The following is a 23,027-nucleotide window of genomic DNA, read 5'->3' as shown; positions in this document are numbered from 1 at the left end:
CGAGAAGCAGTGGTTGGTTGCGGACAAATAAGTAAGCAAAAAGCGCATCGAGAACGGCTATATCCAACGCAGTGCCGCGAGACTCGCATGAAAACACAGGTAGCGCAATGACGTCAGAGCATTGTCGTCGCACAGTGACGACGTAAATCTCCGGGTGTAAGCAGCCACACCAAATCGCGGATCAGGAGACATCCGGAGGTATCCGCAAATCTCCACTGCGGTCAGAGTTTTGCGTTTTCACTGAAAAAACTCCGGGGATGTGTGGATGATAGGGTTAACCGTAGGCTTATATCCGGCGCTTATATCCGGCATTTTCAAAAACCCCGGCTACGTGTGAATGATTATTTTTCTCTGCGTGCCCTGCGATTGGCTGGCAACCAGTTCAGGGTGTTCCCCGCCTACTGCCCAAAGACAGCTGGGATAGGCTCCAGCACCCATGTGAGGATAAAGCGGGATAGATGACTATAAGCAATTGCGTGCACAGGCCTAAGATTGTGGTATTTGCACACTGTATTCACAGCCTGACTTATGCTGGATCTAGATGTTTATAGGTGTCAAGCTGTGCTGTTGGAGACCAGTCATAATGCAGAGCTATATTTAAACTTCCCCTGGGGTGCCATTAAATCATGTAATTTCTTCGTCAGGCCCGGATGACCTCATTTTAATACGCACATCATACAGCATTAAGGAGAAAAAACATAAAAAAGAGGAATATTCAATTTTGTATCCGTGCACATCTCACATTTACATTAAATCCCCTTTGCAGACATGCTGATCGTATAATCCTAAACACATAATAAGTAAGACAACGTTGCTTGTATTTGGATGGCAAAGTGGCAGCAATGGGATTTAATTTGTTGTGTCATGACTGTGCTGCTTCTGTTGTGAGCTGCAAGGAGGGAGACTTTAAAATGATTTTGGCTAAATGCATAGTCTGTTAAGACCACCTTGAGACTTGATGAAATTATAAAACGTTGATGCATTAACTGACTTTATTTTTGTCACAGAATGTTTTACTCAGCTAAAAACCGTATACGCATGTTTTTGTTTTTCTGTGTATCCAGGAACAAGGAACAGACAGTTTTGTTTTTCAAGCCTTATGGGTGCTCCATTTGTAAACAGGCATTTGTATGGCTATGATGTCCTGTGTGACTGCAGACTGCTTTGCAGAAGTCTCAATATTGAGTGTTCACATTGGGAAGATTGTCCCCCGTTCACGTCAGAAGGAAGATGCGCAAAAAGACAGATTCTGCAACAGATATTTCTAGAGAGTGGGAGAAACTGCGATGGTGGCTTGTGGCAAGACACATTGAGTTGCCGGATGCAACAATCTGTGAGATGGTGGAGAATAAAAAATAAAGCAAGAACATGTAGACATTGAGTTGGTCTTGACCTTAATTATGTTCTGAAGTTATTTTTTAAATGACTCACTAGAGGCTGGGGGGAGGGGGGTGCGGGTGCTTGGTTATGATGTTGGGTGCACTTTTCTCTGTTTCTGCTTTTCCCGTACGGTCTTCTCATCCTACCTGAATCATTCTGTCACTCTTCTTCAAAATTTGGGGTGAATTATATATATATATATATTGAGGATTTTATTAGCGTTGTTAGTCAAGGTGATTCCGTCTTCCTGAACTTTCATTCATGATGAGTGGGTGAGTGAGTGCAAAGACTTAATTCCCTCTTGGCAGAATTATGTCTCCAAGGAGACCAAAAACCTACCTTCTGTGGTGTTAAATTAGCTCAAAAGTGCCTTTTTGCGCTATTTCCAGCGAACCAACCACTTGTTCTCCTCCTGACAAATCTGTTGGCCTTACGACACCAGCTCCCTGCAAGGCTCCAGACTCCCGGTGAGGCCCCCCCCTGGCTGTAATTACCGTTTCCTATCTACTTGTATCCAGAGTCCCGAGCAGCTCCAGTGAGACTGCACATTAAATCTCCACTCCGGCATGTCCTAAATCAGCCATACAGACATTGTCTGGACATTCACGTGTGAGACAGTGCCTCCTGGAGGTGAAGTCCTGCGGGGTGTTTGATGTATGGACCAACATGGGCTGATTTTAATGGATGGTCTCGCCTCCCCTCAGCGGGCCAATCTCGAATCACTGTCACACCAGGCAAGTGTGTCGAGGAGGATAGATGGCGGGCTGCCGTGTTCCGGATCCGGTGGGAGAAAATATTGTCTCGTGTATACGAGGCTGATGGGAATCACAGTGGCACATGCTGCGATTTTCCTGCAAAGCAGTGTCTTTAAAGGCTCTGAGCTGTCAGGAAATGGGAAAGAAAGGTGTTCATTGTGTGACAATTACGTTGCATCTTGGTGTGCGTGAAGCATCAGGCATATTTTCTTCATTCTACTGTATATTTCATCCATCCATTTTCTATACTGGACGTACTGTGGGAGCTAGCATCTATCCCAGCTGACTTTGGGTTCCCAGTCAATCATAGAGCACATACAGTATAGAGACAGCCAGGCTAGTTCACGCTCATAAATGCATTGTCACTAAACACAAGCTGACAGTATGGAATCGAATGACACTACATAGTCCCAAATCTCATAATTCATCAGCATGGGTCTAATTTCAATTTAAGTATTACTTACAATTATACAGTATATGAAGATTGTGTGCAAGTTGGGAGTGATGTCTTAACTTGCTTCAGTTTGAAATATTGAGTGAAAAAATCCAATGAAATGAAAGTAGGATCATCGGAATAATTTGCCACACTGCAATTCAGTTTTGTCACGCCAAAAGAAGAGATGTTTGGCAAAATTAGCATAAAATATCAATCACTGACAAAGTATGTAGAGCCAAAGTCATATTCTCAGCCATTCACAACCAAAAGCAACGTATCAGTCCATACAATAAAGCGTAACTGATACTGCTTTGAGCTTGTATGCCATGCCATCAAATTTGCATTAGTACAGCATGGGGAAATTGAAATAAAAAGAGCGACGTAGACGAAGAGCTGGAGGGGCCATTTTTTTAAAGTCGTTTTTGTGGAGCACGGTTATTATGAGAGTATCAATCCACATTATGCCACACTGCTCATTTACCATGCATAGCTCATTTTCAAACGGTAATATAGCAGTTACTGTACTCGCAAGTCACATTCAGTATTTGTCATTCTCCCTACTTCTGCAGGAGCAGAATTTTAATAAACTTTATTTTTGCACGCAAAGGTTCTGAGTCCTTGTCAATGTGCTGCAGGTTTTATCTTGGTTTGTGGAATGGTGACAGCCTGGCAATTGTGCCTTTTAATTTCCAGAGACTGACAGCAAATGTTTAGGCACTTCTGAGTAATTATTATGAAATCTACAAAATACTTTATCTGCAAAAAGAGCTGTGTAAGGCTACAGTAATGTAATGACCGATCACCAAAGCTCGGTATTTCCCTTCAAAGTGCAGATAGTCTGATGTATTTTTCATTGAACATGAGGCATGAAATGAAATTCTTCTTAGATTCTTTCTTTATGCCTACAGCACACTTCACTCTCTAACTTTGGAAGTGTTCTGGAAAAGAGTCGATACAGGAAACGCATGGGAGGAAGAATGGAAGTTAACGCTTCATGTTCACCCGAGGAACAGAGTGAGGATCAATATAACAAATTTAATGCAGTATTTCTCAAACGTCTGGCCTGTTCTCTTGATATAAAACTGCAGTAGGATTACACAGTTTGTTTACGTCTTCTCGAATGTGTTTGACACATTCCCAGACACACCGTTAAAAGATCATCACATTCAGCTTTCACTGATCACATTAGGACTCTTAGTGGGTGTGTTCACAGCTACAGTAAAAAAAAAAAAAAAAAAAAATCACGCTATTGGGTGTTATTTTTCAAGCTCGAGCGCTAAAAGCATTTCAGTGTTTAATGTACCATTTTGTGCTGACTTAAGGGATTGTAGTCCTGCAGTGGAGTTGCTCATGCTATCAACAAAAGCTGCACACAGGGTGCTGATCACCAATATTGCGTTCTGCAAGAAAAATGGCTAAAACAGCATTTTGAACTTTAAACAAATGCAAACAATCATAAAATTGATTGGTCTATTTGCAACCATTTCCGCATATCAATACTACATGCTTGAAACACAGTCATGTTTGCTGTGATGGTGAATTAATGATGCCAAGTTTGGATGTAACAGAAACGAGACATGTTCATGATGGTGGCTGGCTGTGACCATGGTGGCAACAGGCGTCAGACTGAGACTGAAGGGTGAGGTGGGGGTTTGCATGTGGAGGCATGCATGTTCATCATGGGTTATGAAAAGGTGAGTGACTGATGGGCATGTGTGAATACTCCTCCAGTTGCAAATGTTGAGGGGGACGGACACATGGGTGAGCCGCTAATTAGGGCGAGATGTAAAAGTCCCTGTCACTCATGATCATCTTTACTTAATGTGCTCCAAGACAAATGCAAGATGAAGCATGTAGTGATGAGAATGACGAGACACTCAAGAAGCCACATCCAAGTTGACATTTTAACACAAAATAGTTTTCTGTGTGTTGATTTCACTATACGGTTGGTATACTACATGATACATTACTGATTTAATGCTTGGATTGGTGAAGAATTTGAGTATTTTGCGAGTTGAGGTTACATTTAGTTCTAAAATTCAATATTGTGCACTGCATGTTTTGATTTTGCAGCATTTATAATTTAGGTATGATTTATTGTTCAGTTATTTTTAAATTCTCACTCAAATTATTTGTTATAGATAACATTTTTTTTTAACATATATCAGAAAAGAAACACAGAGCAGGGTGGAATAATTTTCATGTAGTGAGTGAAAAATTGAAAACACTGATAATGTACCAGATTATATCAAATCAGTGTCTCCCCTCTGTTTTGCAGGTTTAGGTTATTAATTTTTCATCTGTTTTACAAAAGTCTGGAAAAGTTGCTGATGCTCTTGTATTATCGATGAGAAAAGGATCAGACAGATTACCCAAAATTATATTCACAAACCCTCCATTTTATTTTTAGATGTGTCCATGGATTTTTTTTTTAACACCAAGGTGAGTTGTGACCTATAGTTGACACTTCGGAAGAGCTGATGTAAACTCTCTCTAAAAAGACTGGCAGGCAATCAGAGATGGCATATTGACTTCCCGTCATTCACATTCACACCTATGAATAATTATAGTTTCCAATCAAGCTAATTAGCATGTTTTGAGGCTGGGGCAGCGGGGAGGGCACTGTTGAGCGGTGGATGTGTGGTGACATCAGTTACTGCTGGGCTACTCACACACCCTATTTTTACACTCTCACTGGACACACGCGCGTCTGTAGGCTAGATTACTGCAATATGGGTGTATAAATATATATTTTTTACTTTCACAAGAGGGCAATACCAATCAATCAGTATTATGAAATAAATACTCATCAGAACTGAACATTATTATATTTGCAAAGGAATAATTAAGTTTGTCAATATCTATTCATGGTAAAATGATTTTCTACCTAATTTTTTAAACTAATGTGTATGAATGTAGTTGGCAGTTAAAACAATTCACATGTGGAGACTGACATACAATTTCAACAAGCGTGTGTCATGCAGAGCTGGGCATCGAAGCCTCTCCACGAAAAATAGATTGATCATGGACTACTGACGAATGGCGGACTAAATAAAGGGGCTTCCGTCTATGCTTAGTCCGTCTATTTTAAAAATGTTCCCGTCATTCGTCAACCGTCAGCAAATCAAGCATCCGTCAGTGATTCATATACGGACCTGTCTGTCACATAGACGGAATGCCCAGCTCTGGTGATTAGAATATAAAGACACACACACGCGCACGCACACACACGCGCGCACCCCCACACAAACAAGCAAAGAATACCTAACATCCCCGAGCACAATAAAAACCTGCTTGGATTTCACTAACTCTCTAATGCTTCAAAACAAGCAATTAAAAGCTGCAGCCACTGAACAAACACTCAGAGCATACTCAATAGCCTGACAAATGTTTGTTGAGATTGTTCAATCTGTGATTCCCAACCAGAGCGCGGTGGCATGCTAGTGTGCATTGAGAGCTCATCAGGGTTGCTGCAGGAATTTGAATTTGGAAATTGGCTGACTTCTGGAGACATAAGTTGTCTTCAAGTATGTTGCTGATAAACATTGAAGTGAGAGGTTATCGATGTTAAGGGCGCTTTATTTGGGCGATGAGCTGAGGCTGTTCATAGAAAGTGACAGAGTGACATGGCTGCATATGTATATTTTTGCTTTGCCAAGTAGTTAATTTAAATCACGAGCTAACCAGAGACCGATGTCTCGTTATTGCTTGACATTTGATGATCGCAAGTTGTGACGTTCTCTACTTTTTCCGGTCCAAATTGAATTGACGTTACATTTGAAGTAAGAGTACGTTAGTATTCGTACAAAAATATGTGGTCGTGTGTAGGTCTACTGAAAGTTTAACAGTACTAACTGGGCCCTCTATTTACTGTTTATTGACACTAACCCTATACAACAACATGCTAATCTAACTACTCAATCCATGCATGCATTTTTTGAAATAAAAAAACAATCACATTGTATTTTATGCAACATCAGGAGTTATATTCAACAGAAGACAAAGCTAGACCATATAAGCTCTTTGCCCACTGAGGCAGATTTCCTTATTGTGTCTCTTACTCTCATTGTACAGTATATAGATGGAAAGATGGTAGCTATACCTGCGGGGTGTTAGTGTGCAAGACAGAGAGGTTTATTGCTAAGACTTCAGGCTGGACTCCAGAGGCCTGCCCAGTGTTAATTGAGGTGTAATGTGATTTGTTTTGCAGGGCCTTCATGCAGCCACTCCCAGTCCATTGAATCATACGCCTTGCGATTACTCTCAAACGGCCTTTATGTCTATACAACTTAAAGAGCCTTAACTAGAAAAGATTAAATGATTGGGTTAATGCAGAATGCAAAATAAAAATCATCATTTAAAATGTCTGTCTCTTCAGCAACGCCACAGTGCACTTTAGTCAATTGCCTTCAATAACTAAAATCCACATTCAAACCCAAAGGGCTAATGTTACCTTTTTCAGGTAACTGTTAATTTATGTATTTTTTTTTTTGTGCTTACATTATTTGACTTAGGCGCAGTTATATAAATGCAGATCAGTTTGCATAATGGAAAATGTATGCTTGGTTTGGCATGAAATTCTGCTTTTGTTTCCTCCTGCTCATACCATTTCTTTTCATTTGTGCAAAAAATGTAAAGTACAATGTAGAAACCCTCAATGGTTTAATGTTCATAGATATGCATAGTGTACACTTTACTTATCGTTTCTCAGAGGAGGCGCATATGTGCATCGATGGAATTTTCAATATGACTGAGAAAGGAACACATTACAGTCCAAGGGGTCCTGCAATTATTTATGACTATCTGTGCATTCACAGTAGTTATCTGAGGTGCTGTACCCAAATAAACTGACCATTATTGAATGGCCTTTCTGCATTAGTCCCACTACACTGCAGCTCATGAATGTTTAATGTTAAAGCTGGCAGTTTTGGGTGTGTCCAGCTGATTTTGCCACTTGGCAAAAACAAACACACTTGAAGTCGAAGCGAAAAACAGAGGTGCTACAAACAAAGGACGCGACACATGAAAACACCAGCAATGATTAAATCATTCTCAGACCTGCAGAAATAAGTAAGAAATAACATATGACACAAAAACCAATGGAAATCAATCTTAATCAAGAAAACCAATCAACAAAAAAGCTACTGTCTTAGCTGTGCATTGGCTACTTTAGTGATCTATAGAAATCCCCAACAAAAATCCATCTATCCAACAATTTTTTTTGCAGTTATACCACTCACTTATCTTGTCACAGGGATCGAGAGCCTATGCAGGCTAACTATAGGCACAAGGCAGACTATGATGACTTTAATGAACTTGTCGCTAGTAAAAAACAACACCACCGAAAACACCAACAAAACAGTTGTTCATTTGACAATATTGGTAAACTAAGACAGTAGCTTTCTATGAAATACATCTGATCAAATTAAAGAATAAAAAAAATGAAAGAAACATATGCATTTGATTTGTAATTTGTTATGCATAACAATATTAGGACTATATTGGTGCTAGCTTGGCAGCATGGCAGCTATGCAGATTGAGGTTACCTGACATAAACTCATTGTATCTGCACAAGCAAACATCAGCTTCTCAGTGCCAGCTTTAAAGCGAAGTCACAAACAACATCACATCAAAGTCTTTTAGTCTTCTGTTTGTAAGGTAAAAACAATCAGGCGCTCATATCTGTCTGCCAGCATTCCGTAGCTCCGGCTTGATGAGGAGGCAGCACAAAGGCAATAAGTGTGTCACCGATGAAGTGCGAGGGTGACACTGATATAGAAGGCTTAGAGCTGCCTTCAGTAGACAGAAAGTGCCGGGAAACTGCGGCACCAGCAATGCGCTGAATTTTTCTGAGTGGCACCATGCAAAGTTCATACTTCAAAAAGTTAACATCTGAAAAAAAGGAACAAGCACACGAGTTCAGATGAGTCAGCACTAACTGGGCTGACACAATGAGGAATGAATATAAATTCAGTCAAAATGTTACACTTGCTTGTAAATCGGCAGGAAACGTGTTCCTTTATTTCAAGAATACTTACCGGTACATTTTTTAAAAATCTATCATTATACATTGTAAATGAAAAAACAGCGGCCAACTAATCCAATTCATATTAAACTTGGACAACATCCATTTTCTATACCACTTGTCCTCATTAGGATTGCAGGTGAGCTGGCTCACATCCCAGCTGACTTTGGAAAGGAAGCGGGGTTCACCCTGGACTGGCCTGTTCCTTCAACAATGATTGATCAACAATCAATTTCATTCAATCAGACAAACTGATCAGTTAATTGACTAATCATCATTATGCCCATCCCTATAAATGTGTCCACAGAAACAGAGGCGACTAGATGATTAAATCCAGAAAGTCCAACCCACATTTTTTCCATTTCAAGCATATTTAATATAACACACCCAAATAAGCAGCAGCTATTGTCAAAATGTGTAAAATGTATTGTATAAAACTCTCATCCATTCCGCTAACACCACTTTAAAAAGTAACTTGAGGTGTGCTTTTAAATTTCCATTGGTTTTAGACTGCGAGAGGCACTGAGGAGGAAAATGAAGCCCATTCTGCCTGTGCTGGGGCAGTGATGCAGAGAGCTGAACTCATTGATAATACATCAGCAGAAGAAATCCATCAGGACCGCATGCATTTAATGCATGAAGTAGACATTTATGCATAAAAGTGAGTGTGGCTTCTTGCTCTGAACCTGTGACGGGGCTAAGTGGGGACTGTCCTCGCCCGGGTGTCACCGAGTACAATTGCTCGGTTCTTCTCCAGCCCACATCAAGACAAAAGGATGAATCATTCATGTTGTTTGGTGACCTCTTCACCTCTTTTTATCTCCAGCTACTTATAGAGCATTGAGGTGAAAATGTATGAACGCAATATGGAATGATTACCAAGTGTGCTTATAAGGAGAGAAAGTCATGGTATTTCTCTTTCTTTGTTGTGTGTTTGACCTTTGGAAATATCACAGATTAAATCTTCAATTATTTATTACGGTGAGTGGTGGGGATGGGATGTTTTCATCTGACATTCTTATTTAGAAAGATTTGAGTCCCCCCACGCTTTTTTTTTTTTCCATTTTTAAAGTTGTACTGTGTCATTTTCCCTTTCTGGTACAATATTGCAGAAGAAGTCATTTGTTTGGTTTCCCTATTTTTCAATTTATTATTAAGGGGGCATTGTTAACAAAAAATCTTGTAATACCTCAGTGTTGTTAAAAATGGAGACTATTTGCAAGAAACATGAAGTCGACATACATAATTTGTCTTTGCGGGCCACTTAAAATGATGTTGAGGGCCGGATCGGGAACTCTGGCTTTGAGTTTGACACCAGTGCTGTAGAACATCTCCCACATGTAGTGCTGCAAGTCATTTAGTGGCAACCTGTATTTTATCAGCCCGAGAAAATAAACTTGACATTCATTTTTGAATCACCAAATTCTAATGAAAAAAAAAACCCCAACAGACTAACAACAAAGGAGAATAAATATAATATGAAACATAGTCCCCATGAGAATGATTTTTAACAGTGTTTGATATGTAAGCAGTTGTTTTTCATCTGAGCTCCTAGAAATGTCATTGAGGGACACTTGGGAGGTACTGAATGTCTCAATTGAAGCATGTTAACATGCATCATTCCATTCATCCCATAAGATGAAAAGGCATCATTTACGACATCTACGGTGTCAGTGAGAATACATTAGCACAGCAGCCTGATAATGCAACACTCCGGGGACTGGAGTGTCTGGAAAATGTAAATACAGTAGGAATTTAAGATTTAAGTTTCAGTATAATGAAACTAAAAATAATGATCAAAGATTGAGGAATTGTTTATTTTTACAGTTAAACTGCAATATACATATGCTTATTCTGACACCATAACCGTTAATGATGCCGTGGAATTTCAACACAAGACGAAGAGGAACTTCTAAGTCTAACGTTCACACCTGATTTCCCAGTTGGATGATCCAAAACACATCTTACTGCAAGGTCTGACTAGGGTATCAGCATGAAGATTAGATTGCGAGCAGAGTAAAAATGATCAGTTTAGCCGCTAATAACTAGCCGGCAGCCACTGGACGAAAGCAACAATCAATCGTGTCATCTTTTGATCTTGCACATTTGCAAGCACCAATGATGCTAACGCTGAACGAGGGATCATAACATACAAAATATTATGCTTACATTTAAGGTGTATTCATTACTCCTGACGGGTCTATTTTTAGTAGTTCACTGTTATTTTTTTGTTGTTCGACATTTGTTGTACTGTAATACCAAATAACCAGTACTTATCTTCATTTCACTTCCCACTGCTGCCTCCAACTTCTCACCATAGATTCATTGACGCTAAGCTTGTGTGCCCTTTCCCTTTCCATTAACCCTTTCCTTCCTGCATAGCAAGATCCATGATGAAGGGGCAAGGATTTGAAAATAAGTAACTTTGTAATTTGTGTTGTACCTGCTAAAGAAAAAGTAGCGTATTCTTCTTTGCATTGACTTTTTTTTTTACTTTTGATTCTAATTCCGGTAAGAGCGCCCCTAGCGGTGGAAGAAAAATCCACAGACTAGCCGCACCTTTATATAAACCGTATTCTTCAAAACCTAGGTAAAAGAGTAGCGGTTTATAGTCCGGAAAATTTGTTTTCAGTACCAATGCTTTAAAACTAGCAATTTAAAAGCAATATTTTTATAACCCCGCCTAACCTCCCATCAAACAACCCCCCTGCCGACCCCCCTAATTCACCCCACCCCACTATATCACCCCCAAGGCGCTATTTTTAATCCCTGGTGGTGCTCTGCTAGGTCTATACTGCAACTAGCTTCATTTACTCTTTGTTTTAGAAGCATTTTCCCTTCCGCTTTGTCTTCAGCAAGCGGAATCGGATTCAGGTCAGGTGATTGACTTGGACATTGCATAACATTCCATTTCTTTCTGTTAAAAAAGCTTTTTAGTTGCTTTCGCATTATGCTTCGGGTCATTGTCCATCTGCACTGTGATACGTCGTCCAATGAGTTCTTAAGAATTTGGCTTAATATGAGCAGATATCGCCTAAAACACTTCAGGATTCATCCTGCTGCTTTTGTCAGAAGTCGCATAATCAATAAATAAAAGAAAACCGGTTCATACATGCGCACCTGGCCATAGAACCGCTTAGCAGCCAGTTGTCCCATTACTTTTGGTCCCTTAAAAAAAGTGGGAGTCACATATACAAACTGTTTTAATTCTCCAACGCTTACCTGATTTGTGTGGAATACCCTCAAATCATAGCTGAAAGTCTGCAGTTAAACCACCTTGTTCATTTAATTCCAAATCCACTGTGGTGGTGATTAGAGCCAAAAAGATTACAGTATAACCGACCTGACTGTCAGTTTGCAAATGACGAATCGTGAATAGGCGATGGGTTTTAATTGATGACGTTTTTTGTTTTTTTAAATTATTATTTTATTAACAACTACGAATAAATTTGGTCAATGTGTGAAAGACTGAGGCGCATCAAACTGTGAAGGCTAATGTAGGACAGCCTCACTATAATTCAGCATCATCCTCCAACACAAAAGTGAATTCCAGTGCAAGATGCTGAAGATTAAAAGAATTACTTGGAATTTAAAGCGCCCAAAAAAGACTGCATTTAAGTCTTTAGATGACCCAGTTTCATGACATCCACCCAGTAGATTACTTGCTCTGGAGGCTTCTCAAAGTAATGTTTTTGAATTCATTGTGGATATGCAAAGGATTGTGCACATACGCACACACATATGCAGAAAACACTTTTGTCTATTTGTTTGTCTAGATAGGACTTATTTCCTCATTTGTGTTGGTTGGAACACATTGTTATAGCTCATGAAAAACAGTGACCTAGATATAATTACCCCCTCCAACCTGAAGGAAATGGTATTTAAAAGTGCCATAGCACCCAATTTGCCCGGTGTGGAGCTGCTCCCCATGTTAAAGTCAAGTTTCTAATAAAAAGAGATATCACGGACTGCCTTCAGAATGTCGGGCTTGGCAGCACAGTCTGCAAGCACTCACAGAAATGTAGTCGACAGGTGAAGGGAAGAATAAGCTTGTCTTGGGGCTGGCAGGTTTCGTCACAGGAGCTGGATACATTCTGAAGCCTCTGCTATTGTTAAATTTAGTTTCACTTACTGAGAACGGTTACTGCCCTTAACCATGGTTTGCATTTCACTTCTCTTTTACAATGAAGATGCCAAAGAGGAATACACTTTTCTGTCCTTTGTGTTTAGAAATATAATGTACAAGTATAATTAGAATGTAATTCTAACAGCTGAATGAGTGTGCACAAATCACACTGCATGAGAGAATATTCGCTAGAGCATTAGATCACACTTTTCTTTTAATGTATTAGTCTAATTTAATTTGGGGTTTCACTTGCATATTAGAGTAGGAATTGTGTGTATATTTCAATACATTTCAGGGCAAAATGGTAACAGTGAGATTTCTTGAATGGATGTGTCTCCCCAATTGAAGTCAAATATAAATTTTGAAACTTTGTGGATATTAGTTGAAATTAATAACGAAAAAAATATATACTCTGATGTCAAACCTATTGTACAGTTTCTACAGATACACTGTAGCTCAGGAATTGTCAATTTGGGGGGGGGGGTCACAATTTTTCATCACTGCTAGTGGGGGGCCAGGTAGGACCACACACTTCCTAACCAGATGTATTACAAATATGCTATTTTAAATATAGGACAAAATATAGCAAAATAAATGCTTTGTAGACTGATCCACTATCCTAACCCAACAACAAAGAGTTTGAAGCAAACAACAAAATAACCACATTTTCACAAAAATCAACTCAGTCGCAATTTTAATATTATTGAGGCATATCATTCTAAATCTGCAAAACATTATTCATCCTACTTTTGTTGTTGTATAGGGCAGGATAAGGACCCAGTGTAAGTGCAACTCATACATGTCTGCCATCTAGCGGTTGCTGGTGATATTATAACATAAAACTACAGTCTGCATATTAGTTGTTCAGCACCCTCAAATTCACAGATTATTTTTTTTACCTTTTTTCAATATTTTCATCTTTTGGATTATCTCCAGTTTTTCCAGGATTTTTTCCCCATTAAACCCAGTCCTTTGTGGAAAACGCATATTGAATGTTTATCACCATTTTTGAAGAATTATTTGGGTTTCCAATAAAAAAAAAAAAAAATATATATATATATATATATATATATATATATATATATATATATATATATATATATATATATATATATATATATATATATATATATATATATATATATATATATATATATATATTCCCCCCACCCCAATTTTTGTTTTCATGAAAATTAATCCAGGGCCACTCAAAGTGTGATCACTGGCCGCCAGCTGCCCACCCCTGATGCAGATACTGTATGTAGGAGTTGCAGACAACACAAAGAACCAACATTGGAACTTGGTATTCTCCAATAACTTATTTTAATAAAACAAAACAGCATTTTTAAAGCATTATAAACACTGCATGTCTCATTCGAGCAAAGTAGTCATTTTGGTGCATGTAAGCAGCTCAGTAGATTTGACTCGTGCTTGTCATCTGGGTTATGTTTACATTACATTTATCTGTCACTCTGATCATCTGTATGTCCTTTCAAGTGCGCACAACATAAAAATCAGCGAATTCATTCAAATCCTGTAGTGTAGACACTATGTACACCTCTATCTGTCTATTCACATACACCCAAAATTTGAATATTTATCCGACCATTCACATACAAACATTGTAGACGAGAAATTACAGGATCTTGGGGACCACAGAGTACTGTATTTAATGATAACAATAATGAAAATAAGGGTATGTGCACTCCGTCATGAAAAGATGCTTGCTGATCATGCATGTATCCTACTGCATGCACGATTACTTAGATCATCTGTTGCTCACAATATGTTATGAAGTGGACGTAACGCCATTGAGGGAAAGCTATTCAGAGCTATTTAATGGGGTTTTGTATGGTCAAAAGCGCAGATGTAAAAGGAAATTATCATCAGTGCCTAATGATTCATTAAAGTCCAATTCAATGGATTTCAAGCAGCACTCTCTGTTGCATTAGGCACCTGAGCATCTCAATTTCATGTTGTACACTACGATGATAAAATCCACTTTGTCTTCAAGGGTAAATGATCCGTATCAAATGCATTCTTAAGTCAAAAGTAAACATTTCTGGAGCCTCCCCAATTGTACTAATTTTAAAACTGAAGCGCATAATGCATTCATTTTCCTGTACTGGTACTCATTACGATCTTAAATTCCATATGATTATCTTGCCGATAATACGAACAGGTATTTTTTAGTATGATTCTGCAGATTCTGCCCTTTTGACAAAAATACAGCAGTACTCTGCAAATGGTGTTTTTCCAGTACGCTGCAGAAGTGCTGATACGTCAATTTCCTCAACCTCCCAGTGGGAGGTGGGATCTGAGGGAGGGGAAGGGTGCCGACTGGAGTAAGCAAAGGCAGAGATAAGTGAGAGCAAAAAACTTCACATCGGAAATCAGAGCTTTCAGCTCTCGTCGAGGAAACAAGACTTCAGTAATCCAACACCTGCTTCCCGATAGTAGGCCTAATACGTTGATTTGCTGATGGGGTTGTCATGTGTAATGGCCGCTATGATCATGTGGTCCCAAAACAAAGCCATTAAACCTGCTGATGAAACAAAGCAAACCCTTTTGATGTAAGAACACAAGTGTGCCCCCACCGCAGGGATATTTTATAATGGAGCTAAAGATAAACACCAGAGCACCAAGTCATTTGGGCTTTGTTTAGAATGTTTGTGTGTCTTAGCATATGGTGAATTAAATGACGACGTATGATAACAGATCTTTCTCTCCTTCCTTGTCAGAATGTCAGCACAACTGAGGATCCGCCTGGCACATAGTCCTACCCCGAGGTTTGGGGATTACATGTGCTGCGTACACGTTAAAGCCTCTAAACCCTCGCCTCCGCAGAGCTGATCTGACTGCACAATCATCCCCCTTACGCTCAGCTCTAGTCCACTGGCCATGAGGCCTCTGCTCTCCCAGGATGCCCGCCGCTCACTTCCACATCACCAGAGCGCCGCAGTGGCCTGCGAAGGTCAGAACATGAGTAAATTTGTCAGCTTTCCTCTGTGTATGCTGGATCACCTAGGATCTGACCCACTGTCTCAAAATCACTTCGCTATAAATACACTCTGGCATCTTGTAAAGTTTTGAGAACAAATACACTCAATGTACTGACGTTTTCAGACAGTTTTTGTGCTGAAGTTGTCAGACAGTTGTTTTTTTTCTGTGCCTCCTTCCAGTGCACAAAGCAAAGTCTTTTATGGCATAGTTGGATGAGTTTTTTTGTGGAAGAACCAGAGAACCGGAATTGAGATTCATATTAAAATTGCATTGAAATTCTACTCAAAAGAGTGTAAGCTGGTTGGGGGACTCTTGATACCCGCGGTCCCAATCACCAGGCTGCGGACTGGCACCGGTCGCTGAGCCATTTGGTACTGAACGCAGGGAGAGACTAAACAAAAAATATGGCATTCATCATAAGTCTGAAGGTCATTTTAATCATGCGGTATCATAATAAATAAATAATGGCAAAAATGATTAAAATACAAACTTCTTTGGAGTGCTTCTTCTGAAAGGAAGAAAGTCCAAATGATGAAACAAACGATCCTACATTGTCCAAGAAAAAAAGTACAGTTAAGAGATAGTATCAGTATTCCTAAAATTCATGTTTGATACAACAGGTGATTCTCATGTACCAAGCCCGCTCTGTGCAATTCGTCGTGTTAGGCTCGCAAATGAGGCAAGGAAGCATTTTAAATTGCCAAAAAAGCACTGATTACCTTGCATTCATTTCCCAACATCCTATCGCTGTGAAAGCAGGATTTTCGGCAATGACGGCGACCAAAACAAAATTATATAAAAAGTATGGGCACAAGAAACACACATGTCCCCTATTACGCCAAGATGGGACCTGCTCATTTAAGAGAAACAAGAGCAGAGCTCCCACTAATTACAGCAACTACCTTCAGTATAATTTCACTTGGACTGTCTTTAATTTTATTTGTTTCTATGCGGATCCATAAAAATATTGCAAACATGGTTTGGGACCGCTGTACTGATTTGCTGTGTTCCTTATGCAGTAATTGCTTGTATAAATTCCAGAGTTAGCACTCAAAGAAATCCTAAATAACTCACAACTAACTTTTCTTTTTGCATTCTTACATGTGTAATCACACTTGTGCATAAACAACACACACCCACACACGCACTCACTCACTCAGGCTGTCCACACACAGAAGATCTGCAATTTCAAGGTGGAAATGAAGGAGCTGGAGGCAAGAGCGATGTGCAGGGAGGGCCGCGTACATTCAATCAGCCCCTGGCAGCTCTTCACCCTCACGTTATCGTCATTGCATCACATCCCCAAATTTGCACTGAGGTGTGCCTCGAACGCACTGCTGACACATCAAAGGGCCGCAGCACTTTCATAGCGCTAGTTGGATCCTCACTGCCGCAATCTGCAGCTGCCATGACAAACATGCACAGGGAGAGGACAGGCATGACCAAAGCCTCGAGCGGACGTATTAAAAAATGGATTCTCCATTTCCCACTTCGATGAGTTAAAGTAAATTGGGCAGCCTTTGGGTAGAACTGTCTCTTCACGCAATAGTTAACCTTGAAGGTTAAGGCGAGATGATCTGGATCACAGACAGGCTAGATGTGATAAAGTGCAGCTTTTTCTCCGATTTCTTTTTTTTTTTTTTCAGGGCTTGGCGACACAACAAAAAGATTCAGGCAAAAACGTTAAAAGCCCAAGTTAATACTCACGTAAATCATGGTGGTAGAGTACATCTTAACACCATAGCCCGTTTATTTTGGATGAAGGCAATAAATATACAGATTTTCTCTTGAAAGTTTTACCAGGTTGTGGGAGGTCCAGCTATATTTGCAAGAGCAGCATTAAAGAGCAAATTAAAATGAAAACAGTGTGCTCATCTATTGCCTCGGGGCTTGCCTACTTTCCTCTACAATATCTTCTCTCTCTCTTCACCTTCACCACTGGACAAACTGGTTACAGCACTGAATTGAATTCCAGCCATAGTATTTTTTTTTCCAGAGGGCTCCCTAATTAAGAATTTAATTATGGCTGAGAGCGAAACATAGGCAACAAATCCCCCTCATGTTTTAAACATCTTTGGGTTGCTCATCTCTCTCCCACTCAGTCTGTACAAGCTGGTTCTCTGGAGGTTTTGAGGTGAACTGAAGGTAAGACATGCACATAGATGCTAATCACAAAGGCCTGCACAAGAGAATTCTCAAGTGTGCATACATTGCCTTCATGATCAAAGAAAGCCCAAAAAAAAGATCTTCAACACAATCCACATTATTGCAATTATAGTGCCTAAACTCCAAAATAAAATTAAAACACTTTGATATTAGAGAATGTGAATAAAATATCTTAAGCGTGCTTAAAATGTTACTTTTTCATTTTAATGATGTATTGTACTGTTATTACCTGCATGCCTAGTTGGGTTTAGCAATTCCAGAAGTGTCCTCTCTTCATCATACAGGTCTTTCCATCTGGTCTCAGCAGGCCAACCCTCCAGAAGCTATTTGTCACAAGCCGGTGTTTCACAGTACCATGACCTCCAAGTGTGTTTGCTGGGAAATGTGCGCTCGGAGCCAGCTGTGATTGGAAAGCTGCAGACGGAAGAGGGTGTGATCAAGGTGAATAATAGCTGCGCTCGGGTTCTGTGGTCAAATCTCCCTTACCAATCAATACAAGTAGTACAGTACTCCTGGTGTTTTCTGCGATCCAAGTTCTTACATTGAGGTTGATGGGGTTGGGTTTGTACCTAAATGTACTTCTTTATAACTTAAAGCTGCATATCACTGGCGTTGGGTCAATACCATGTATCTCCGAAATAGTCACTTTTCAGGAGAGCCCAAAAATGGCAAGTTTGTGCATCTGTTAGCATTGCATTGTGAAAGGGAGCAAGCCATTTTCAACACTTTAGATTGGTCAATAATGTGTGAAAATAACACCCACTTGTATGTACTGAACAATATTATACATTTTTGAAAAAATATGAACTTCACCAAAATGTGTCTTATGAGGTTTTGGCCTGACACCAGTTTCTACACCGAACATGACTTCCAAGGTTGTGGTGTCATTGAGAGATTTTTGCCTTTTCATTAGGAATAACACTTGTCATGTCAAAGGTTACTGATGTTGACCTGGGGTCACTATCACTATTCACAAGGTATTTGATGAGGATGACCACAATACAGTGGTGCATTTATGGCACATTTTCCTTATTTTCCACTTAGGCAACAATAACCAACCAAGCACACCAATTGACTGGCCCACGATCTATACCGACTGACCAACTAATCAATCAAACAACCAATATAGTTCACATACCACTACACTATTAGTTACGAAAGACTTTCTCTTTACACTTACGCGACTGGAAATATGGATACAGTAGGAGTGCACTTCTGTCCCTTAAAGTAGTAATCAACCCAAACACATTTTTTTCAAGAATATGTTCCCAGCAGGCCCACTAGTTGCAACACTGCATTCTGTTTCGTATTGTGTTTGTGGGATATGAGTTAAGCAGCAAAATCCACACCTTTTTAGTCATCTCACGGGGTGGCCATTTTGTCACTTGTGTCGACTGAAAATGACATCACAACTGCTCAGAAAACAGGTCAGCCGTGATTGGTCGTTACCTGAGCCCTAAGCAGTTGTGATGTCATTTTCAGTCGACAGAAGTGACAAAACAGCCACCCCCAGAGATGGCTAAAAATGGCTGGATTAATTTATTCCACAAACACAATATTTATCAGAATGCCTTGTTTCAATTAGTGGGTTTGCATAGAACATATTCTTGAAAAAAATATGTTTGGGTTGACTTGCCCTTAAAGTAAGACTTCCACCCTAATGAAAACATTGTCAATCCCCCATAGGTGTTGCAATGGGCTGTGAGCATAACAGTGAATGATTCCGAAATATATAACCTTAATAGAAAGTTAATGTTTCATTACATACACTGCTGAGTCACTGTCCTTAGGAGCAATGTAACGATTGCCAACTGCAGGTGTTCTTAAATTGTAAATTAATGACTGCAAGCGTTGATATGTTGTAAAGGTAGCACTGCACAAACTGTACAAATAAAACAGAGAAGCGGCAAGCCAATATAAAAAGAGCAAATCTCAGCGCAACAATGAAACAAACTACTTTTATACGGTGCTAATACCCCCCCCCCCCCCCCCCCCCACACACACACACACACATACACACACTCAGTCATGATGATTTGGCTGAGGCAGGTGGTCTTTCGTAAGGTTTTCTGCTGTCACCTCACACCTTGCAGGTCATCTGTTATGGTGACTTTCCACTGCCACGAGTCAACTAATTTCCCAGGGGTCTCCTGCATATAATTCTGATTTAATTGGAAAGACATCCAAAGAGATAGGACAGAAGAAAAGTGAATGCTTTGTGAAAAGCCATGGCACTGTGATGCTGCATTCCATGTGTTGACTGACTGTGAACCTTTGTTTTCACACAAAATTAGTAGTGTAAGATAAAATGCATCTACAGGGGCCAGACGCATAGTTGATAAGCTAGTGTATGACTGAACATTCACAAGTATTTTAATTTACCAATGCATTTACAAACAAATAGTGTTTACAAGGTACCAAGTAAAGTAGTCAGTGGAGGAGTCTTTCAACGTGTGTTCCTAATATTTATTTGTTCAAATAACAAAGCGTTGCGTCACCGGTTTTGCTGCACTCAACAATGACAAGTCAGTATGACGATAAATGCCGTCAGGTGGAGATCCTGATGAGGATGATGAACATAGAGATGATCTTACTTGAGAAGGATTCTGACAGTTTGTGGAGAAATTATTTGGATATGCAAACCGACATTTGCAGCAACTGCCAGGATGGCTGGTCTCAGCCGATTTTGGAAGTGCATATGGTGCAGGTTAAATTCCCGGGCCGGGATGGTAAGGATCCTGCCAAATTCTCCAAAACACATTTGGAGATGGCTTAAAATGAACATTCAAAGGCAATCATCTGGTGGATATTCCTGTAATCAGCAAGCAAATTACAAGTTCTTTCAAAGCGTGCAATATTTCTGGCTATGTGCTGTTTGATAAAACTGCACATTTTACTGTCCCCTTTTCTGTGGGCGACCTAAGTGCAATGGTCATGCTGTCATACCAGCATCTTGAAAATGCCTCACTTGTGAGGTGGATGGATTATCTCGGTAAATGTGGACAGATTTGGACAGATTTATTAGCAACAGTTGAGAAATAGGCCTTTTATGTGCTGTATTTACTCTGTATGTACTATATCTATCTGTATATCTGTCTATCTCTCTATCTCTATCTATCTATCCATCTCTCTCTCTCTCTCTCTCTCTCTCTCTATGTACTGTACATACACGGAGATAAGTTCATGTAATTATTCAGTTATCAGCCAAAAACATGAAGTCTACCATTGTAATGAAACTCACATTTCACGACATTGCCGAAGATAATTGGCAATAAAGTGCCACAAGATGCTCAGGATTGACTCTACTGATAACATAGCAGCTTTTTTTTCAGCGAATGACGGGCACCTCTGGTAATGTGTAGTGACAAATTCCTCTAATGATATGACAGAGTGGCTGCATTTCCATAATGAAGAGAGTAAAGATCATTTCATGAATTACCACATATGCCCCCCTCCAAAAGTATTTAGACTGGGAACATTTGGGTTTGACACCAAGGTGTAAATACATTACAATAGATCAACATTTCAGCTTTTATTTCCAGGTACATCTGCGTCAGAAAAACTACCTAGATGATTGCATTAATACAACATTTTTGGTGAGCAAAAGTAATGAAACAATTAAACTTATTAATAGACTGAAGTAAATAAGACTAGTTTCAAATTCTTTGCTTGCAATAACTGCATTGAGCCATTGACAACTTGTATTTTTCATCCTGCAATTACTACATGCACAAATAGATTACTGCCAGTGCAATTAGAGGAATTTGCCCATGTTCAAGCTTTTAAATGAGTTTCTGTCAACTCAAGCACTTTTTTCAGGCTTTAGCAGTTCCTTCTCAGTTCATTAGTTGGAAGTGTAGAGAAGCTCTCTCCGCTACTTGAGGGTTGAGGTCAAGGATACAACTAAAATTCATAATTAGACCACATAGCAACGCGCTTAACAACGAAAATGCAAATGTTCCGGTAATCTTCGGTGAGTGACGTCATTTGAAAAGATTGAGTCGCCAGTCAACATTGTTGAGTGTCCCATTAACTGCTCTTTGCCGGTGTTATCGCAATTTTTGGCGAAATGCCTCGGAGCTGTGTGGTGATGCATTGTTCACGTCCAGGCCGACAGTTCTTTGAGCGGCCAAAAGATAAGAATAGGGTACGTAAATTGACCAGTTTCGTTCTCGGATGGATTTCGCGTCAGTGTTACAGTTCAACTGGCTTCCACATTAACTGGCTCCCGATTCTAGCTGTGGCCGTTCGGGCAATGCCAGTCCAGTAATTTTGTTTTTCCTGTCTGCAGATTCATCACAAGCAACATCAAAACCGTTCAATTGTTCAATTCTGCAATGAACACTTGAAACAAAACATATCGTTTACGACTCCCAACAGGCTGCAGAAGAACCCTGACTGTCTTACAAAAAATTGTAAACATAGAAAAAAATAAAAATATAAAGGTAGAGAGCGGTATTTGAACTTGTACTTTGAAACAAATTCCCGACTGGCCATCTTATTCTTGGCAATGAGTGGTTAGCATCTTCTGGAATAGCATCTGTCTAGCACCACTATTTGCCTTGTCTGGTCCTATTTTCCTCTTTGGAACATTCCAAATATCATACAGTTATACTGTACTGATTATGGAAAATCATAGTGCAATAACTGGTTGTATTTCCCTTTTCTCTCAGCTTCACAATTCCTTGTTTTTCTACGCACAAACAGCTGTGCTGTTATGATGTTGGTTATACCTCTAACATATAAAAAATATATTCTTCACCTGAATAACCCAAATTTGAAAATTCAAACCCGGCTGTTTTCAGTCGACTGCAAAAATAAGTAATTGGCCTCACTGTTGCAATACTTTTGGGTGTGAGTGCAGACTTTGAATGTTACGGTATTCTGTCCTGAAATCAGTCATTAATGGAAAGGTTACTGTGCCAATAATTTTATCTATTGAACCATTCAAAAGTCACATCAAATCACCATATACTAAAATACAGAAAGTCTTAATTTGTCCTTTTGTGAGCTGTCGTTAATTGTATTTTTCTCCTGTCTTTGTCTCATTTTTATCAAAATTTTTCAAATGGATCCTTGAGGCTGCTGTCAGTCTTTTCTGTTTCTCCCTTTTCACACATTTCTCCATCTGCCGCA

At 39.6% G+C, this 23,027-nt stretch overlaps 1 long non-coding RNA gene across 4 annotated transcripts in view; it reads left to right on the top strand.

Moving 5' to 3' along the window:
• LOC147139712 (uncharacterized) overlaps positions 1-23,027 on the top strand; it is an 80,232-nt gene that overhangs the window by 4,439 nt on the left and 52,766 nt on the right. For all 4 annotated transcript variants that reach the window (XR_015088730.1, XR_015088729.1, XR_015088728.1 and 1 more), the window contains exons 3-4: positions 15,464-15,696; positions 18,176-18,332. This is a non-coding gene — a long non-coding RNA (uncharacterized LOC147139712). The remainder of the gene's footprint in view (positions 1-15,463; positions 15,697-18,175; positions 18,333-23,027) is intronic.

The sequence above is a fragment of the Filicampus tigris genome, chromosome 11 (genome assembly GCF_054856515.1).
Source record: "Filicampus tigris isolate MCC_2025a chromosome 11, RoL_Ftig_1.0, whole genome shotgun sequence".
Lineage (NCBI taxonomy): Eukaryota > Metazoa > Chordata > Actinopteri > Syngnathiformes > Syngnathidae > Filicampus > Filicampus tigris.
Note: the sequence above shows the minus strand (reverse complement) of the source record. Positions and strands in the feature narration are given on the sequence as shown.